At 38.5% G+C, this 18,371-nt stretch overlaps 1 long non-coding RNA gene across 2 annotated transcripts in view; it reads right to left on the bottom strand.

Moving 5' to 3' along the window:
• The window catches only part of LOC110404993, a 68,512-nt gene continuing 51,096 nt past the window's right edge, over positions 956-18,371 (bottom strand). For both annotated transcript variants that reach the window (XR_002442629.1, XR_002442630.1), the window contains one exon: positions 956-2,537. This is a non-coding gene — a long non-coding RNA (uncharacterized LOC110404993). The remainder of the gene's footprint in view (positions 2,538-18,371) is intronic.

The raw sequence follows: 18,371 nt of genomic DNA, 5'->3' as shown, positions 1-18,371 counted from the left end.
CTTTCACCATGCCTCTACTTTTAAGAAGTTTAAAAGACCACATGATTTTTTTTTTTCCCCTCCTTCCTTCCGGGTTTTTATTTTCTTCTGAACATCACTAGGGAACATTTTCAGCTGATGTGCATGGGAACGTAACTTCATTCCATTTCAGAGAATCTCTCTCAACCACTAGAGATACCTGTGCATACACTAAGGCAATCCTCAACAGCACAAGGACTATAACGCTGTTTTGATGTAGTTTTGCTGCTGGCAGAGGATGCATCCTGAAAGTACAGTGGTCATCCACCCACAGTCAAAGCCCACCAAGGGATAACCTGAGCTTAGCTAAAGATCTCACAGAAAAGAGCTGTGCAGCACTGATATTATAGCATTTTGCTAGAAAGGTAGATTCTAACCATAGGCATCTCTCTGCAAATTTAGAAAACTAGAAGCACCTCCAGCATTTCATGCAATGCTGTAATGCACCTATTTTTTATTTAACTCACACACGGAGGGGTGGGGTATCCGTGCCTGTTTGTGAAGCACAGCACCACAGGGAGATCCAAGCTGGAGCCCCAGCACAAGCTCAGGCATGCTCACATCGTGATGTCTTGCAGCCATTTATAGCCAGCAGCAACACTGAGGTGTTGCTTGTTCTGGAGGCAGCTCAGCCACCTCTGCTTAGTACCCCACCAGATACTAAGGATTTTCATGGTACATTTTTATCATCAAACCACAATGCCTGCCCGAACCACAAACTCAGGATCATTTAACTGATTCAAGTTCCCCCAAAGTAATCTCAACGTTCACTGGGCAAATGCTAAAACTCTGGGTTTGAGAAAGTATTTACTTCTCCCCAATAAAACAACTGTGGTTCAGTTGTTTCTCTGCAACAAGGTATAACTATTTTCCCTATAAAGTCTTACAATGCACCAGAAAAATACAGTTACATTTCCAAGAAGAATTTAATGCAAAGATACTTTTCTCTACTTTTCCTAAACTAAGTTCAATACACTTGTTCTAGCTGTTCCCCCCCACCTTCACTAATAGCGACCACATACGTGACTCTTGTTACAAATTATTGTAAACTACACACAATACTGCCTACAGAAATAAAATTTTTATAAGGCTACCAGAGAAGCTACATTTTTACCCAGCTGACACCGAAACACTGAATGCAGAGGACTGCTGATAAATGACAACTCTTTGAGAACTTCAAGGATGGAGAAAAGAAACATACAGATATATCTCAACTTCACTGCAGTGATCTGTAGGTAACGCATCCTGCTGTCCAGAAATGTACTATTCCATGTTATAAACATAGCAATCACCGTGCCCAAATGCAGCTACAATACAGCTCAGTCATGTGTTGGTTGATTTTGAACTCTCTAGTTAATGAGGGGAAAAAAAGAAATCAGAGGGTATAACAACTGCTCCTGCAGCACACTTCATCATTAATGAGAATTCTGATGTGGAGTTCATAAGTGGACATATATTTATCAAGGAAGTAGACAAACATTATGGGAAAAGTATGAAGAAGAGAAAAGGAGCCATTGAGCTGTCTTTAACAGCACTCCCAATCAGAGCATCCCTGGAGGTATTTCAGTTTAACCACCTTCCTTAAGATTTGATGTTTATTATTCTTTTTCTATTTTTAAAGAGTTCCAGAGTTTTGATACAGAACAGAAAAACACAACAGATGAAAGGAAATAAGCCTGATGAATCATCTCTATCCTCAAACAGAAGCAGAGTACTTAGATGTCACAGTCTTTTCCTTTTCTTCCCTTCTTTTTCCTGCTTTGATGTCACCGGGAAAAAAAAACACACCTTGGTCAGGGCAGACCAAAAGCTGCCTATTGAAGATCCAAAGAAGTATCAGAAGGATTATTCTCAAGTTCATTCTGGTCAAGTTTAAGGTAACAATTCTTACAAGGCACAGTGATCCTGATATGGTATTCTTTCCTACTGAAAGATGACCCCAAAAACTGCACATTGGATATTTCCGATTACTCCTCTGCCCTTGCCATTTTTAGTTTCTTAACAGCAGTAGTTTTCACAAGAAGAATACTATACAAGGTCGTTTTGGAGTATGCAAATTTTTGATGGGATCATAATGACAATGCTTCTTAATGCAAGACACATGCTCCGCCTGTATTAATGTCCATGACTCAACAGCAGCAATCAGATAAAACTTTCTCTCACTAAAATACAGAAATTATTTTCATGGCACATACAAAAAGTTGAGTTCTTTTAATTACAAAGCAGAGAACAGGCCATTTTATCAATTAAAATGTGACAATGAGATGCCAGTGAGTTTTTATTGTGATTGCTAGTTTATTTGATTCCTTAATTATTCCTTTAGCAGGCTGTAAGAGAACTTTTGGAAGGTTTCCACAAGTTTAAAGTAACTCTGCTTTGTTATCAGTATTTCAAGGTGCTTAGGACTACCCCCTCCAAATTCTTCATAAAAGAAATAACCGGAGCACAATACCAAACAATCTTTTTGAGAACTAAGTGATGATGACTGGTCTTCTATTAAGGGCAAAACAGCAGTCTTTCTGTAAAGCAGAAAAGAAAAACAGTACGTATTTTAAAACCTTTTTTTAGCTCTTTGAGATCTCTGCCGCAAAGCTTTCCCCCACACTATTGTCACAGAAAGGCAACAGTGACAGCTCCCCGGCTCTGGCAGGAAGCCACCCACACACAGAACCCAGAAGCTCTGCCTTGCTGAAGTGGCTTCCCCCTGTCCAGGCCTGGGCGTGATGCCCCCCCCCCCCCATTCCCACAGCCCTCCCCTGAGGATTCCTCAGCTGCTCTAGAAAAACACTTTGCAACCCACTGCACTGCTTTCAGCCCACTGATCGATAGGATCCAGGAGCAGAGCAGGCTTTTCTGAAGAGTCCTGTTTCACCTCAAAACACATTGCAGTCTCAGCACGTGTGTTCCCCATGTGTTCTGAGGTGCCAGAACCAGGCTGATGCGCTGCTCCCCCTCAGCCACTGGGAGACACGTAGTCAGGATCAGGGAGTACACGCAAACAGAAAGCACAGTCTGCTGCAAGTCCCTGTACTGCAAAAGAAATGCCAAACAGAGGCAAAATCTAGTTTATTCCCCAGGGAGGTAGCGTAAAGGATGATGTTACTTCCATGAAGGTACCTGTTTGTCACCGGTATTTCCACAACCGTTAGAATACATTTCAGCTGCAGTTCTCTGTGACAAGGGGTTTAGTTAACATCTGTGTATTTCCTAGGTTTAGAAGTAATCCTCCATTGTGGATTAGAGATTTTTGTTTTTACTGCACTTCAGTGCAGGGAAACAACACTGGGTTTGCGTACGTGGTTAGAGTAAGTTGATTGCTCAAGATCATTTTCAAGTACGTGAGCAAATACTTGAGGAAATACAGAAATAAAATCACTGTTTTAAAGATATAACACCATATTATATTTATCGTCCTTTGCTGATACACTCTGCCTTCTGACAAGGGAAAACCAAAGGAGAGTCCAGAGGAAAAAACACTGCCATCATCTGAAGGAAATAAAAGATGGTTTCAGTTGTATGAGATCCTAGATGTATTTAATGAGAATACATGCAGAAATAGTAATCATAAAAATAATTAAGGTCTCCAAAACATGTTAAATGCTTACATCACAGAATAACTGGAAGTGATGAATTAAACTGATGTGAGATTTTTGACCCTTATTGGAGATGACCAGCATCCTTGGTGGCTTCAGCGTGTACAAGTATGGCCATGCCAAACATAAAAATCTCAAAAAGTCCTGCACAGAAATCTCAAATATGTTTACCTCTCCAATCAATAAAGATCATATCATGAAAATGCATCAGATTATGTAAATTCCAACTGACACCAAATATTTAACTTTACACCAGCACCCACACACCAAACTAATGAAGCTGGAAGGCGTGATCACTACTCCCTTCGACAAGAAGTGAGTCAATAAATACAAGTTGGCAAAACATTGGTGTTACTTTCCCTAATCGTTTGCAAAGGTATAAGTACACCAAGCTTTCAGCAAGTAAAACCAGTAATACTAGCAGCAGTCCACAAACAGAACAAACCAATCAATACTGCTCAGAGGTCGGTATTACCAATCACTCATAGGAACCGGCTTAATTATTTTTCCAGTTTCCCCATATGGATCCCTCTAGATAAACTATTCTAAGCCTTCACCCATCACTGTCACCATTTGTTTGGTTAATGAACCATGAGAGAAGCTCTGCTCTTTCTCTGCCCCTTTTCTAGGCACTCCTAGTATATACAGAGTCCACTGCGATGTGTTTTTCAATCCAGTTTTATTTACCGCCTGAACTAAAGCAGGTAATTCACACACCTACAATGGCACCACAAAAGCCACTTCTCCAGCTTATTTTACTTACAACAGACAACACCTCTTGCTTTGCAATTATTTGGAAAAAAATATTTGACTCACAAACAATGCATCGTAGACTACTAAAGAACCAGAAGCAATATCACATACTTCATGGGATAATGCATTCCTTTTCTGTCTGTAAATGTTTTAGATGAATACAATTTAACATGATCTAAAGGGAACTGAATCATACTACCTGAAACAAGCCAGTATGATTAACCTAGGGCATATCACAAGGGACAGGCCACAGCATCCACTGGTTTTTACCTAGTAGGGGTAGGTAATTAGTTCATATGAAATAAACAAACAAGATACTTCTACATAATGCACTCTTGTGATTAAACCCATTGCTTTCTCTTTTTTCCTAAAGCTTCTGCTTTGTATCACTCCTTTTACTTAACTCCAAATCCATTCTACTTTACAGCTGGTAACTGGGAAACCCCTGTACTCACAATACTTGAGATTAACCAGTATTGTAGAATAAAGCTGGCCAAGAACAGCATGCTGCTGGTGAGTTTTATTTCCATAGGCAGTCTAAACTACACAATATTGACGAGCCGTGATTCTCCCTCAACCATCAGAAAAAATAAATTAGAAAATAAATAAAAATCAAGGTTCAGCAGTTATGTCGCATGCTGTGCGCTTTGCCTGTAGCCCTTCAGCAGCCGAGCTGTCTGCACCAGAGGAACAGCTTTTCCCTGTGATGCTTTTTATTTTTTCCACACTTCTCCTGTTATTGTCCATTTTTCTTAGGAGCAGAAAATACTTTGACTTCAACATTTGGTATCAGGCACAAGTTCACATCTTAAGAACAAAGAGCGTTCCCAAATGAAAATAGTTAAAACCTTGATTTGTCTGTTTGGTTTTGAGGCATATAAATTTAACTAGAAAAGCACAAAATTGCTCAAGTTGTTTAAAAGAAAATCATACACACATCATCACAGCAAAAAGAAAAAATGTCAGTTTGAATCCTAGCAGACTTTATAGTTATTTTCTCTCAATGATACAAGCTTACCTCCAAGCAGTACCCCCTACATTCTGTTAAGTGCCAAGGACTCAGAAGTACATTCCCACTAATGTTTCTTAAATGCATAGCACATCACGCTTACTACTTGTACCACTCCCAGTGGCACACAAAATACATAATTATGGAAAAATACTGGATTTATTTCCATCAAATAAGCCCTGAAGATTTCCCTCCGTAGCGACCCAAACTAATCACAGTCCATTCAACAAACACACTCCAAAGATTAATTTAAGACAGAGTTGGATTGCATTTCTCCTGAGCTCAGGTATCCAGAAAAGTTTCCAATGTGAGGTTACGAAGAAAAGGGGTTAGCAACAACGCAGGTCTTCTGATACATGAAGGCATACTTCCCCAGTCTTTCCACGTACCAAAAAAGCAGTTTAACACCAAAGGTACATGTAACAAAATCCTTGAAGTTTTAAAGCCCTCATTTTATATCTCCATTGCATCATACATTCAATTTAGAAAGTTTATTTACAATTTTCTCTACTCCTATTTAATTAATATACATATTTATTCTAAATAGTGGATATTTTCCCTTAATACAATGTAGTTTAAATGTTTTTTCTTCTTCGAGGCCAAAATGCCACTGAAGATTCCAGCTGTTCTCTACAGTCAGCTCAAAATGACCAATTTTTGGAGGAGAAGGAGGAAAGAGGGTTGTTCTGTTTTTTAAGTACATCCATTTTCAGCTCTCTCAGATTGGCCGTCTAAAATCAGTAACCAGCTTTATAGTAGCTCTTGCTCTTCACCTTTTCATATACTTGCCTTTGTTCCCCATAGATTTTAAAAATGAAAAGCTTTCAGGGATTTTCAGAAAGACCCGTACGCATCAACACCAACTGGAAAAATACATATTTGATTGTAATATCCTATAATCAGGATCCTATTGAAAAGGAGTACTGTGTGAAACAGAAATTACCATTTATAAGTAAATTGTTCCATTACACTCCATGCACGTGCCTGTATTTCGTGCAACACAAGGGCCTCCTTTTCAGGAACTTCTCTGTAGTATCTGAAGGTGCATTTCATCTTTCATTACTATATGTTGCATTTTTAAAGGACTGTAAACTTAAGATAGTGAAGTGGCTTTTTGTTTCATTGGCTTTTTTCCTCTAACTTAACATATGAGATAATAGGTGAACAGAATGTGAGATTGTTTCAGCTGAATAGTACCACATCTGTACGAAGCATCTTCCTCAATACCTGATATTTATCACAGGTACATTTCCATTAACAGAGAGCACAAAATTGACTAGTCTGACTTCCTCAGACATACAACTTTGAAATAAGAAACTTAACAGAAATACTGGCATTTATCACGTCAAGGCAAAGTTTTACCACTACATGAAGACAGGGAGGTAATTCACAGAGCAGCAGACTACTCTCACAGGGAACAGTTTATTATTCTATAGGACTTTGATCAATACTCTTCAGCTTTATGAACTGTTTCACTCAAGTTATTGTTTCTCTGACATTTTAACTCACAGGGGGGAAAAAAAGGTTTAAACCAAAATTACAGAACAAAGAGGCACTGATGTCCCCATGGGGAGGTCCAGAGCAGACACGATGTCTCCCATAGGCTCTGCAGCTCCTGGGTACCAGATGCTGAGGACTCAGCACCATAACGAGGCAATCCAGCTTTCAAGTCCCACTGCCAGTAACAGGAACTGCCAAACCATCAGCACATTTACAAATCTTGCCACTAAATGCAATACCTATATAAGAGCAATTCCTTTGGCAGTGGAAGAGAGGGCTCATGGAGTAAGAAACCAGATCCATGTCTGAGGGTAGAATTCTTGATAGGATCTTAACATTTACATGTATCACTAGACAGCCAGTATAAACAAACAAAAGCAAGAAAACACATCAAAAACATCAAATTGATTTCCTAATCCTTTGGTACGTCTTGCCCGTCCTCACTCACTCCAAGAAACACATGTGTATAGGAACTGCTGAGTCACAGCCTGAACCAGTGATTGAGCAGTTCCCATACAACATGCAAGGCCCGTGCTGCTTGCACACACCAAAAAGAAAAAGCCATTTGCCCAGTAACTTGCACTATAAGCTGAGCACTGAAAAGGAAATGGTAAAAATGAACTCTATTTTAATAATCTAAACTCAATATTGTTAAAGTCTTCTTTCAGCTTACAGTCATTTGCAAGTTTCTCATTTCAATGGCAGCTTGCAAATCGCACTGAAGCTTAGTAAAAAATGATAGTGTTTCATGAGCATAAACTATTGAAAAAGCTGCCACTTATTACCACAATGAAAGAAGAAATAGCATGTCTAATACATCCCATCTGTGTAAATGGCGATAACCATGCAAAACTCATTGCAGGGTCAGAACCCAATTACTCTCCTTTTGAGTCATTCAGTGCAAGCCAAAAGTTGATGTTAGCTCAAGTTCCAAAAGCAGAAACAAGCAATATGAACTACAGTTCCCAAGATTTTATTATGCTGAACCACATTTTCAAAATCAGATAACTCTCAAGTTTTTAAACCTTTCAATGCTCATTTTAAGTTGACTTCACACAATAAGAATTTGTACTGGAATTTATTTATACAGACTGATATTTGTTTTTCAGAGTCCTGCTTATCTGCCTGTTGAGCTGCTCCCAAGACTTTCAACTCAACCTCTCTAGTACTGGATTTGTGGCAGTTAGAGGCTGTACAGATTTCAAAATATAAGCATATAGTTTTTGTAGAGTATTTTATCTTCTGCTGTCATAAATTTTTTTTTTTAGATTTAGTCTACATATTTAAACATTAGCCCCTAATGCTATCTGGAAAGCTTGGCTACTTCAAAACACACCAGTTTACTTGCACAAAACAAGCAAAAAAAACAGCACACATCAGACTGGCTCCAGGGTAGTCTACTTGGAGGTAAAAGCTAAGTGTGAAGGCTATTAAAACATTTTTCCCCTGCCTCTGTCAGAAATGAAATCCTGATTATCATTGATCATTTCTACTATCTGCTGAGGTTTGCCATAGTCAAACTATTTTCAAACATACACATTCTTAGACAAAACCTTACTAGGAAATAAAAAAAGGTGTAAAGTGACAAGAAAGAAGATAGACGCAAGGTAAAGTTTTAATCAGTAGGTCAAAAGTCGATCTCACATTATTGCCATGTACAACAGAAAAAAAAAAGAGTGGAGTCTTAGGTAGGGCTGAGAGCTTCTAAAGCAGCACTTCCCTATCTTTCTCAACATCTTCATGCGGCAGTGGATGACTTGATAACTGAAACCTCTGAAGTCTAAGCTGCAGTTATGTGGGACTACCCACAATAAGCTTGAAAAGTTTTGGAATCTAATTTATGTTATGCAGCTTTGATTGTCCAAAGGGAATACATTAAATACAAAGCGATCCGGGCAAGAGATTGGGACAAGTGAGAAGTATCCGAATTTCTGTAATTTGGAACAGGATTAAAGCCTGAATCAGAACCCATGTTTTGCAGAAGACTCCAGTCCTTGCAGCAGATTAAATAAAAGTGTTCCATAAGCAGTCTGCATTACGCGATCCTTTTGCAACTCAACCATCTCTATTAAAAGCAAAGGCTTGTTTCCAGATATTTATACATACTAGCTCTGGTAAACTACCGAGCACAGTAACTAGCTTCAGATGCTTATCTTAACATTCTTGGCAGAGATGGAAAGAGCTCAACACAAATAAAAAATTGATAGGAAAAACAGTGGACAGCACACAACATCTTCCATTAAAAGAAACACCCTTCATTTATTTATCTCTACTACTTGATTACAAACTGGTATTGAAATCAGTGAGAAAAACAGGCTTATAGAGCCTGAAAGCAAACAATGAACGTTACTTGTTTTCATTGCAACCCACCAGGACCAGCACCTGGAGTAGAGCTAAGTTTTGGCTCATGTTTCTTTGATCCTGGAAAACCAGGTTCAGCCAAAGAGTTCAAACAGCTCTGCAAGCTATAGACCAAAAAGCACATGGAGCTCCTACATATTCAGCCACGCTAAAGAGGAATTTCCCTGTTAGCCTAGAAGCAGACCTTCCACAGGTGCTTTTGTGCCCTTCACCTCTTGTGATGGAGAGGTCGACACAGTCCACTTGCAGTAGGTGCCAGCAAACTTATGTGTGATCAATTAATTGATGAGTATTCAATATTCAAAAAGCAAGGCCAGCTAATTCTCTGAGATTAAGAGAATGTTTATCATCAACAGCAGCTACAGGTCCTGCAACTCAAATATAGTATTTTAAGCCCACAGGCAGGGACAGATATATTAAAGCTGTTCACAGAAAGATGACTTCTCTTCATAATTGCTTCCCACTAATTTTGTCACTGACATACCAGTAATTACTATTTCTAAATGCCTTCCCTTCTTTCTTCATTTTTAATTATACTGTGCCAGCACCTAAAAATGTACAAACCATGCAGAAGACAAATACACATTTCCTACAAAGGCTATAGAGTTTTCAAAGGAAGGAATAAAGAGTAAGGCCCTGTTAGGCAGAAGACACCAGCTTACCTTTGCAGAGCTTTGCACAGGGAGTCCCAGCTCGGGATAAAAATAAACATGATTTTCTGAAGGGCTAGAACTGAGAAGCCATACGGCAAAAAAGAATTACAAAAGCCAGAAGGGGGAAAGGAAGGCTCTGCCTCTCTCTTACCCTAGCTGTTCTTCTGAGTATCATTTCTCCCTTAAAGACAATGACAAAGAAAAAGCTTGCTCATTACTCCCTCCAAGTAATACAAGTACAACATCTTCCATCTTCTTCTGAAAGCTTTTTACTTCCTTTCCTTACAGGCTTTTCTACTGCATTTGTGTCATGTCCTATACCAAACATGATGAACCACTTCAGTATCATGGAATATTGAATCTGAAGTCCCACATGAACACACATGAAAATGTTTACAAAAGTGGTATATTCTCCCTGCAGATCTCTTTCCAGAGGACAAGCAACATACATAGCACCTCCAACTACACCTGCAACAGTTCTCTTGAATTGCTAATTGGAGTAGGTTAGATGCAAGAAGGTTCAAGGTGTCTTCAACTGCTCACAAACCAGTGCAAAGTATCTTCTCCTGAGAAGGCCCTTAGAGGAAGTCCTTACTAGAGGAAGCAAGTAAAATAACGTCTCAGAAGTGTTCTTGGGATCAAAAATGAAAATCACTTGTCTTAAAAAGTAAATGAGGGTCAGACAACTAGGGTTACAATTAAGATGAACTACCATGGTTCGACTTCTTCAGATGTGGATAAGTTCATAGAAAGCTTCTCGATCACTCTCAAACCCACTTCCCATCTCCAGAAAACAGTTTTACAAGCCAGAGGACTGTGACAGCGCTCTGCCTGTTAAATAAGGTTGCCTTTTAATTCCCAGCTATTAAGAATTCATTCCTCTTCACGTGTGAGAGGGAATTACCTAATCCATCACAGATCATCCATACCCTCAGAATAGCACCTACAATTAGGGCATGCATCTGTAATATTTTATCAGAACATTAACCCTTATCCTTCTGACCCCTGAAGTTTTGATCCATCCAAATGTAAAGCAACTAGAACTATGGGGGAAAAAGAACTTCCTACTGAAGTAAGGCTAATACATAACAGACAACACAGAACTGTCACAGTGATGTTTACCTGCCTTCAGCCTCCATCAGATGGAAGGCATAATCCTGTATACCTATCCTTACAGATAGAAAGCATAACTGTGTTTCTTATACTTTCAGCCATTTCATTCTTTCATGTCTCATTAAGTAACCTTCTCTGGACTCTGGAAGGCACTGAAAGAATCACAGTAAAACTTTGCTTATTTTCTCAGTATTCCACTTTTTAAGTGGCAGATCAAGAAGCAGCATTTTATAGGCAAAGGGCTTTCCCCACCATTGACATAAATTTACATGCATTTTTAATCATTTTATAAGTGTTCCAGAGGAATGGGGTGGCAGTAAATATTTTGATCTAATAGTAAAATAGCCATTTAACAAAGCTTTAAAATACGGCTCACATTGTAATCGGTTAGCTATATTACTTATGCAGTAAGAAAAAGACACATGAATTACTTAAGGGAATAGATCAAAAAAGCGTCCTTGGTGGGAGACACCTCTTGATATCCAATGAAAAAAAAATATACTGCTGTTTAATGCCTTTAAAATAAAGAAATATATCCTCAAACATCATGTTTTACCTATGTAAAGCAGTTTCCAGCCTAGATAGGAGTATGCTATCCAATGATTATTTAAAACAGCTAGCTTCCCACCTTATCTCTCACAAGTTAAGAGAAAAGTAAGAATTATCTGAAGGCTTTGAGAAGAACTCAGGAATTGCTTGAGACCAGAGAGTCATTTAATGAAGGGCTTCAGTGAAGGGCTTTAGCAGCTAACTATTATTCTAGTTAGTATTACTCCGATTATTCTAATTATTAATATATTCTATTACTATTTCTAAATAGCAGAAAGCTCAATGGTATGTAGCACCTAGCACCATTTGTCTGACTTCACAGACATACCAACAGTATAGGCCCTAGAGAAAAAGCTTTCAGTAGTTCATACATTTTTACTGCAAGGTTTCTATGCTTACATAGATGGAAGTCAAAGGCTTTTCCTAGAGAATTTTGTTCCCCAGTATGCCATGTTGAGACCTTGTTCAAATCCCACTTAGCATGACATAAACACAATTTCATTAACATTCAACAGAATTGGGAAGGAAAGAAGATCCAAGTACTTAATTTCCATAATAAATACTGATAGCTGTCTGCTTTTGAATATATTAAACTTATGAAGAGGGACAAAAAAATTCTAACTTCATTTAAATTGTTGCCTCAGTACCATTTCAACATAGGGTTAAACTGAGGAAGGGGAGAAGAAAGGGGCTGGTGTTATTCATCTCCATAACTGCTTCCAGCCCTGTGCCTGGAACAGCACTCCATAGGTAGTTGTTGGGCGGGTCTGACCTCTCCCTTTTTCTTTGCATAATATTCCATATATGTTTTACTTAGTTTAAGAACAAGCATTTGAATTGGACCTCTGTAAACCTTTAGTTTCTCAGTTTTCTAGGTCAGAAACATTCTACACTATGAATTCAGGAAATGAAAGCAGGCGGTTGTCAAAGTAAAGGAGGGCAATCAGCACTCCTGCATTCTGCTCACCAAAGTTTATGCATCACTGCTTTAGCTTTAAGCTTCAATTTAACTTAAGTATAAAATTGGTGGTTGTTTTCCAAGCAGAAGCACTGGGAAGCGTTTCAGTTAATGCTTGTAATTTAAAGTTTGAGAACTTCAAAAGACCTACTAAAAAAAGGATCAGTATTTCAGCAATCATTTTTATAAGTATGGTAGGGAAAAATGTTACATACATGCACACATGCACAGTGAAATTTTAAAAGACAGAACTGTAAAACATTCTTGCCATAGTTATAACAATGTCAATGTTTGTGGCATAGCTATGCCGCTAAAGAACATTATTTAGTTCAAAGCTCAACAATATATCATGGTTTCTCAAGTATCATGATGTTACTGGCATTTCTTGACATTGCTCGACATGATATAGCTCCAGTAGGATTGCATGTTTATTCTGCTGCTGTGCTGACCAACACCATGTTACCACGATGCAACACTTAAAGAACTTTCTTTCCTTCACTCTATTCCTACTGATAAAGGCCAAACTGAAATTTCTGAAGATTGCCCTTCTGTTATTCCAGCACCACTGGTCCCAAACTTTATGGTACTGCTACTGCCAAAACCTCTTCTCTTCCAAATTTGACAGAAGCTTTCTTTCTGTGGGCAACAAACAGCTAAGTACAGCAACCGTCACACAGCTGTACAGTCCCAGTGATGTTTGATCAGCTACATTCGAGCCAAAATAATTTGACAGCAGGAAAAAAATGCTTCACTTGTTGGCTGAAGATATGCTGTGCTGAACATTGCAAAGGCCTTACACGATTTTCTACATAGTTAGGAGTGATCTCTATGGAAGAACAACATCTTATCCATAAATAAGATGCTGTAACCAATTTCATATTTGTCAGAGTGCCTCCCACTCAGAAACCAAGTTAAGTGCTGTTTCTCAGTATTTTACTCAAAAATCATGGAAAATGTAAGGGGAAAAAACAACACCTTGGTTTACTCAGAAACTAGAGAAAAAATGCATATATCTTCAAGAATGTCTGAATTCTTGTTGTCTATAAATGTCACAAGAATTCTCTGGATGCCATTTGCTAGGAAAATGAAATGGAAATGCTATGGCACTACTAATATGGAGCAACCAAACAAACACTTGAGGGAAAATATTAAGCATAGTTCTAGGCCAAATAAAAATGGAAGTGGTTTGAGAAAATAATGTGCTGAAATAACAGGAGAGAACTGGCACACTGCAAAGTTATGGGAGGGTTGGGTTTTGTGGATTTCACTCTATGGTTCAGATTTGCTTATGTATAAATTAAGCTTTCCTGTCAGATTCCAGTCTGAGATTGGTATCTCACTTGAAAGGGAACAATTTGCATTCAAACTACTTTAATTCTATTCTAATAGTGGCAGGGTAGGATTAGTAAAATTAAATATTTGTACTTTCACTTTTTTCCACTACCTATTTTCTGTATATGTATAAAGCATCGAGGGATGAGCTGCCAAGACTGCTCCACTGCCTATTTGCTAGGAAGCAGGCTGACTTCACTAGTGCACACAGAGCCAAGCAAACCTCTGATACTGAGGAAGTAATAACAATTTAATTATTTTTAATCACTCTTTCATTTGCTGTCGGCATAGAATTTATCTGATTCAAAAATAAAGAGGAACACACCTCGCTAACAATACTTTATCCTGCTAGTGCGATTGTAATCATTTTCCTTGTTTAGGTCTACCTGACAGTACACATCAGCTAGCTAGACTTACCGATAACGCTTCAAAATGAAGCCTCGTGTCATGACAGCATAGAAAGCTTTCCCTAGCTAGGTAGCTAGTTGAAACACATCCTAAATAAATTATACAATTGCCCACCAGGATATTTGTCAGACTACATGAAGCAAATTAACAGTATGAGCTCAGTTGCCAGAGAAAAGTAAACTGCATATTGGCTCTAATTTAGACTTCTGCAAACTGAATGCCTGCTGTCTTTAAGGGAAACCTGCCCTGTATTCTGGACTGAGTTAAGATATTCAGGTCTAACTTATGAAGAACGCCTGCAGTCACTGACAAGAAAAGAAATGCAGAGTCTGAAGAGACAGAAATGTCATGTGTTCACATAATCATATCCCTGATGTTTTAGAGAGAACCTGCCAAAGGGCAAAAGGCGCTATGTTTCTGTATTACAAATATTCTTTCTGATGTCATTTCCTACCTTTAAAATAATTACATCCATGTGGGTTCATAACAGATTACCTTGGTTATTCAACATGGGAAATCATGACAAAGTCTGGGAGAAAGAATAGCAGGCAACAAATGGCAGCAGGAATCTTCCGAGCAGGACAGTCAGTGGAAGGGCATGGGGAGAAAGTGAACTTACAGCTCTTCGGTTTTAATATTTTTTCCTGTGGCAGGGAAAGGCAGTTGCCTCCCTCTTCACTACTTCATTTCATCGTCCATGCAAAACAAAACTGGTGCTCCTCAACTTCCCCAAAGGCCCATGGAGTTTTAAGTTTAGCTGAACTTAAGACTTCTGTCCTGCAGAACTGATTTGCAGCGCTCTCTGGCCCCTCCATAGCTGTGTGACAATTTAAATAACAGACTTTTCAAAAATAGAATATACTGTTGTCAAAGTACAGCGATAACCATCTTAGCCATTCACAGACACCAAGCAATTAGTACGTCTTAGAACAGGGCTCTATTTCAGTTTTGCCACAGTGATTAACTTATTGAAAAGCAAATGCGAGATACGTCCTCCTCACATCACTTACTTCTCCATTTCAATGATGAAAGTGAAATAGTGACACTGGTTTGTTTTCTGTGTTTGTTGTTGTTGTTCTTTTCTGTTTGTTCCCTCCCCCTTCTTCCTCTTCAGATGTTTTGCAAATGGCAGCAGAAGCAAGAACTGGGAGAGGTGCTCCAGCAGGCAGAGGTGGGAAGCACAAGATGGATGTGGAAGCTACTGCACAGCCTGCAAATCTCAGCAGGGCAAGTCCTCTGCTTGTCTAATCTAGGCATGAAAACCTCTTGGCACGTACAAGTGTTTAGTAATGCATGGAAAAAGTTGTATAGGACAATGGTGTACTGTGGAAACAAATTTTGGCTTTTCATTTTCATCTTTACGGGTCTTGCAAAAGTCTGCTTCAGAAGAGAGTTGCACACACCCTTATCTGCATTAATAACAAATCTCTGCTTGGACTTTGACTTCTGCCAAAGACTTTTTTTGTCATAAAATGAGCTTTTTTTTTTTTTTTTTTTAAGTGTTTTCATGTTTGTTGTTTTCTTTATTGCTTGTTTGTTTTAAGTCCATATGCCATGCAAAGAGTAAAGCAGAAAAGGTAAGTAATTCTAAAGGAAAAAGTACCCTGAGATTTACTTGTAATAACGGGGCTTAGGGGTTGAGGTTGACTTCACAGGTCAGATATGCCCCAAAGTATTACTGAACTCTAAAGAGCTTGCTGGAAAAAAAAAAAAGCTATTTTTCTAAATGAGCACAACAGTTCCAGTAATGAAAATTATGAGATTATGAAGATGGTGTAATGAAATTCAAAAGGAAAAAGCCCTTAATGTTCTCACTTATTACTTAGTTTTTCCTCTTCTTATAAAGCATTTGGAAACCACACATCTGCAAAATTGCAAATCTAACTCCAGAGCAAAGATATGCTAAGCTCTAAAGGGGAAAGTAGTTTTAAAGAGACTGCGTATGGAAGATACCTAAACAAACTACCTCTTATGAGCTTTTTTGACATCTTCAGATCTATCTTCTGAGTTTTTTGTTGGGTTAAGACTTCTATATAACATATAACATCTATAGTACAGATGTGTAACAGTTCATTTAATTTTACAGGTTAAAATGTAAACTGATGCACAATCACTAGAAGAACAAATACATCCATAGCCTTTTTTTTCCTTCAAAATGCATATCTCCATAGCTCCACTAATATTCAAATGTTTCTATAATAATTTTGGAGAAAAGGTAACTAATTTGCCAAATTAAAACAAAAAATCTTAGTAAAATGCTGAAAGAAAACAGTCACAAATAGAACGATGCTCTCTGAAATGTATAATATGGAGGAACGTAACAGATTGACAATGCTGCATAGAGTAAAAGCAAAACAAAAAAGGCAGCGAGAGGCTAAATATTAAATTATCTTGAGCTCTACACGCCTCAGGATGCTTTGTCATTTCTGTTAAAAATCAACAGCTACATTCAAAATACAGTCTCACTACCTGGAATTCCACAGGGAGGCATGTGTTTTGTTTCTGCATCTTTGTATGTTTCTGCATGCAGAAGTCTGAATGAAATAAGAATACATAATATTTTTCATGTAAGTAAAGCTATGTAGTAGGTAGGATGAAATATTTTCCTCACGTTAACAATCTTAGTGCCTGAAGTGCTGAAATGCTTAAAAACTTTGAAGTGTTCTTACAATCACCTAAGTTTAAGGATTACAACTTTTCTGTCAGCTGCTTACGTTAGTCAAAGCAGGTCACTTTCACCCTTGTTTGTTTTTTTCAGTAGAAAAAGCCCAAATGAAAACCATTAAATAAGTACTTTCCAGCTGGGCATATTTCAGTTCCAGTGGCAACATAAAATATTAGATGCAATGAAGCTTACTCTGCTACAGTGAGCCTGATGAAATGATATTTAAGTAGAAGGTGTGGAGTGCCCTTCGCTGGTAAAGTACTTGGGTAGTTTACTTCTACAGGCACACATATATCAGAAATCATAGAAACTTGTTACTCTAGGATATCATCTCTGGTCACACACAAATGGTTTTACCTTCTGAATCAAGTTTGATTACGGTAATATCTCATTTGCTATGCATATAACTAGAGTCCTTCATTTGACACAAGAGCTACAGCTCTACAACTTATTCATGAAGTCAAACCACTTGCAATGCTTTTCAGATAAGTAACATTTTAATAAAACTTTGCTTGAACACCAGCACAGGTGACCATTATGTACGTAGCTGTTTTTTTCTTTATGATTAACTACATGAATCTTTCAGAAATGGGGAGAAATCCGAGCACTTTCACAGGAAGGTCCACAGGATGTCTTTCTCCACAATTATCATCATGTTGTGTCAGAATGGTTCTATATAGTGACTGTTTCCTCTGCATATTAAAAATGGGAATAACCCATAGAAGAACATTAGGCCTATAAAATAACTCATTTAGGACAACAGGCATTACTCTCACTTTGATATACTTAAAACCATGCCGTCTGCAAATCTTATGGTAACGTCATCGTGAGTCACTGCCAAGAACAGAGCTGTCACCTACTCACCAACATCGACCCGTTCAACCCACACACATCATGTGCACGTCTTAGCAGAGACCCAGCCTGCCTGCACAGGTAGTGTCACTTGCTCCACCCGACCTCCCATCCAAAACATAGCTGCATATGGGGCTGAATAAAAGGCTATTGGAATTTTTGTTTTGTTTTGTTTTTTTAATTTTTAAAACTTAAAACTCAGCTGCTTCAGCTCATTGAGAGTGTTGTGCAGTACTTGTGGGTTCCCTGCCTCATTTATGTCACGACTTGTGGAAGTAGGAACAGAATTTTATTCAGCAAGAAATTTTGGAAAAAAATGTGAAACGTATTACAAAAGCTTCCCTCAAATGAAAAACTGTGAGAAATATGACAACTGCATCATGATTTCAAAGGGCTAGCAACAGTTCTCTGCGCTTCTGGACGCACCTGCCTTCCTGCAAGCACGGAGCCTGCCAGTTGGGAACAGAGCAGCCAAGAGCCCAGACTTTGTGAGGTCTTTCTGGGAGCTCTGGCCCTGTTCTAAATTCTACAAACAAAGGTCTGCAGGCCTCCTGGGACTGCTGATCATAGCTGCCCTGGTAGAAGCTCTGTCTAAAACTGCCAAGCC

Source organism: Numida meleagris, chromosome 11 (assembly GCF_002078875.1).
Source record: "Numida meleagris isolate 19003 breed g44 Domestic line chromosome 11, NumMel1.0, whole genome shotgun sequence".
Lineage (NCBI taxonomy): Eukaryota > Metazoa > Chordata > Aves > Galliformes > Numididae > Numida > Numida meleagris.
Note: the sequence above shows the minus strand (reverse complement) of the source record. Positions and strands in the feature narration are given on the sequence as shown.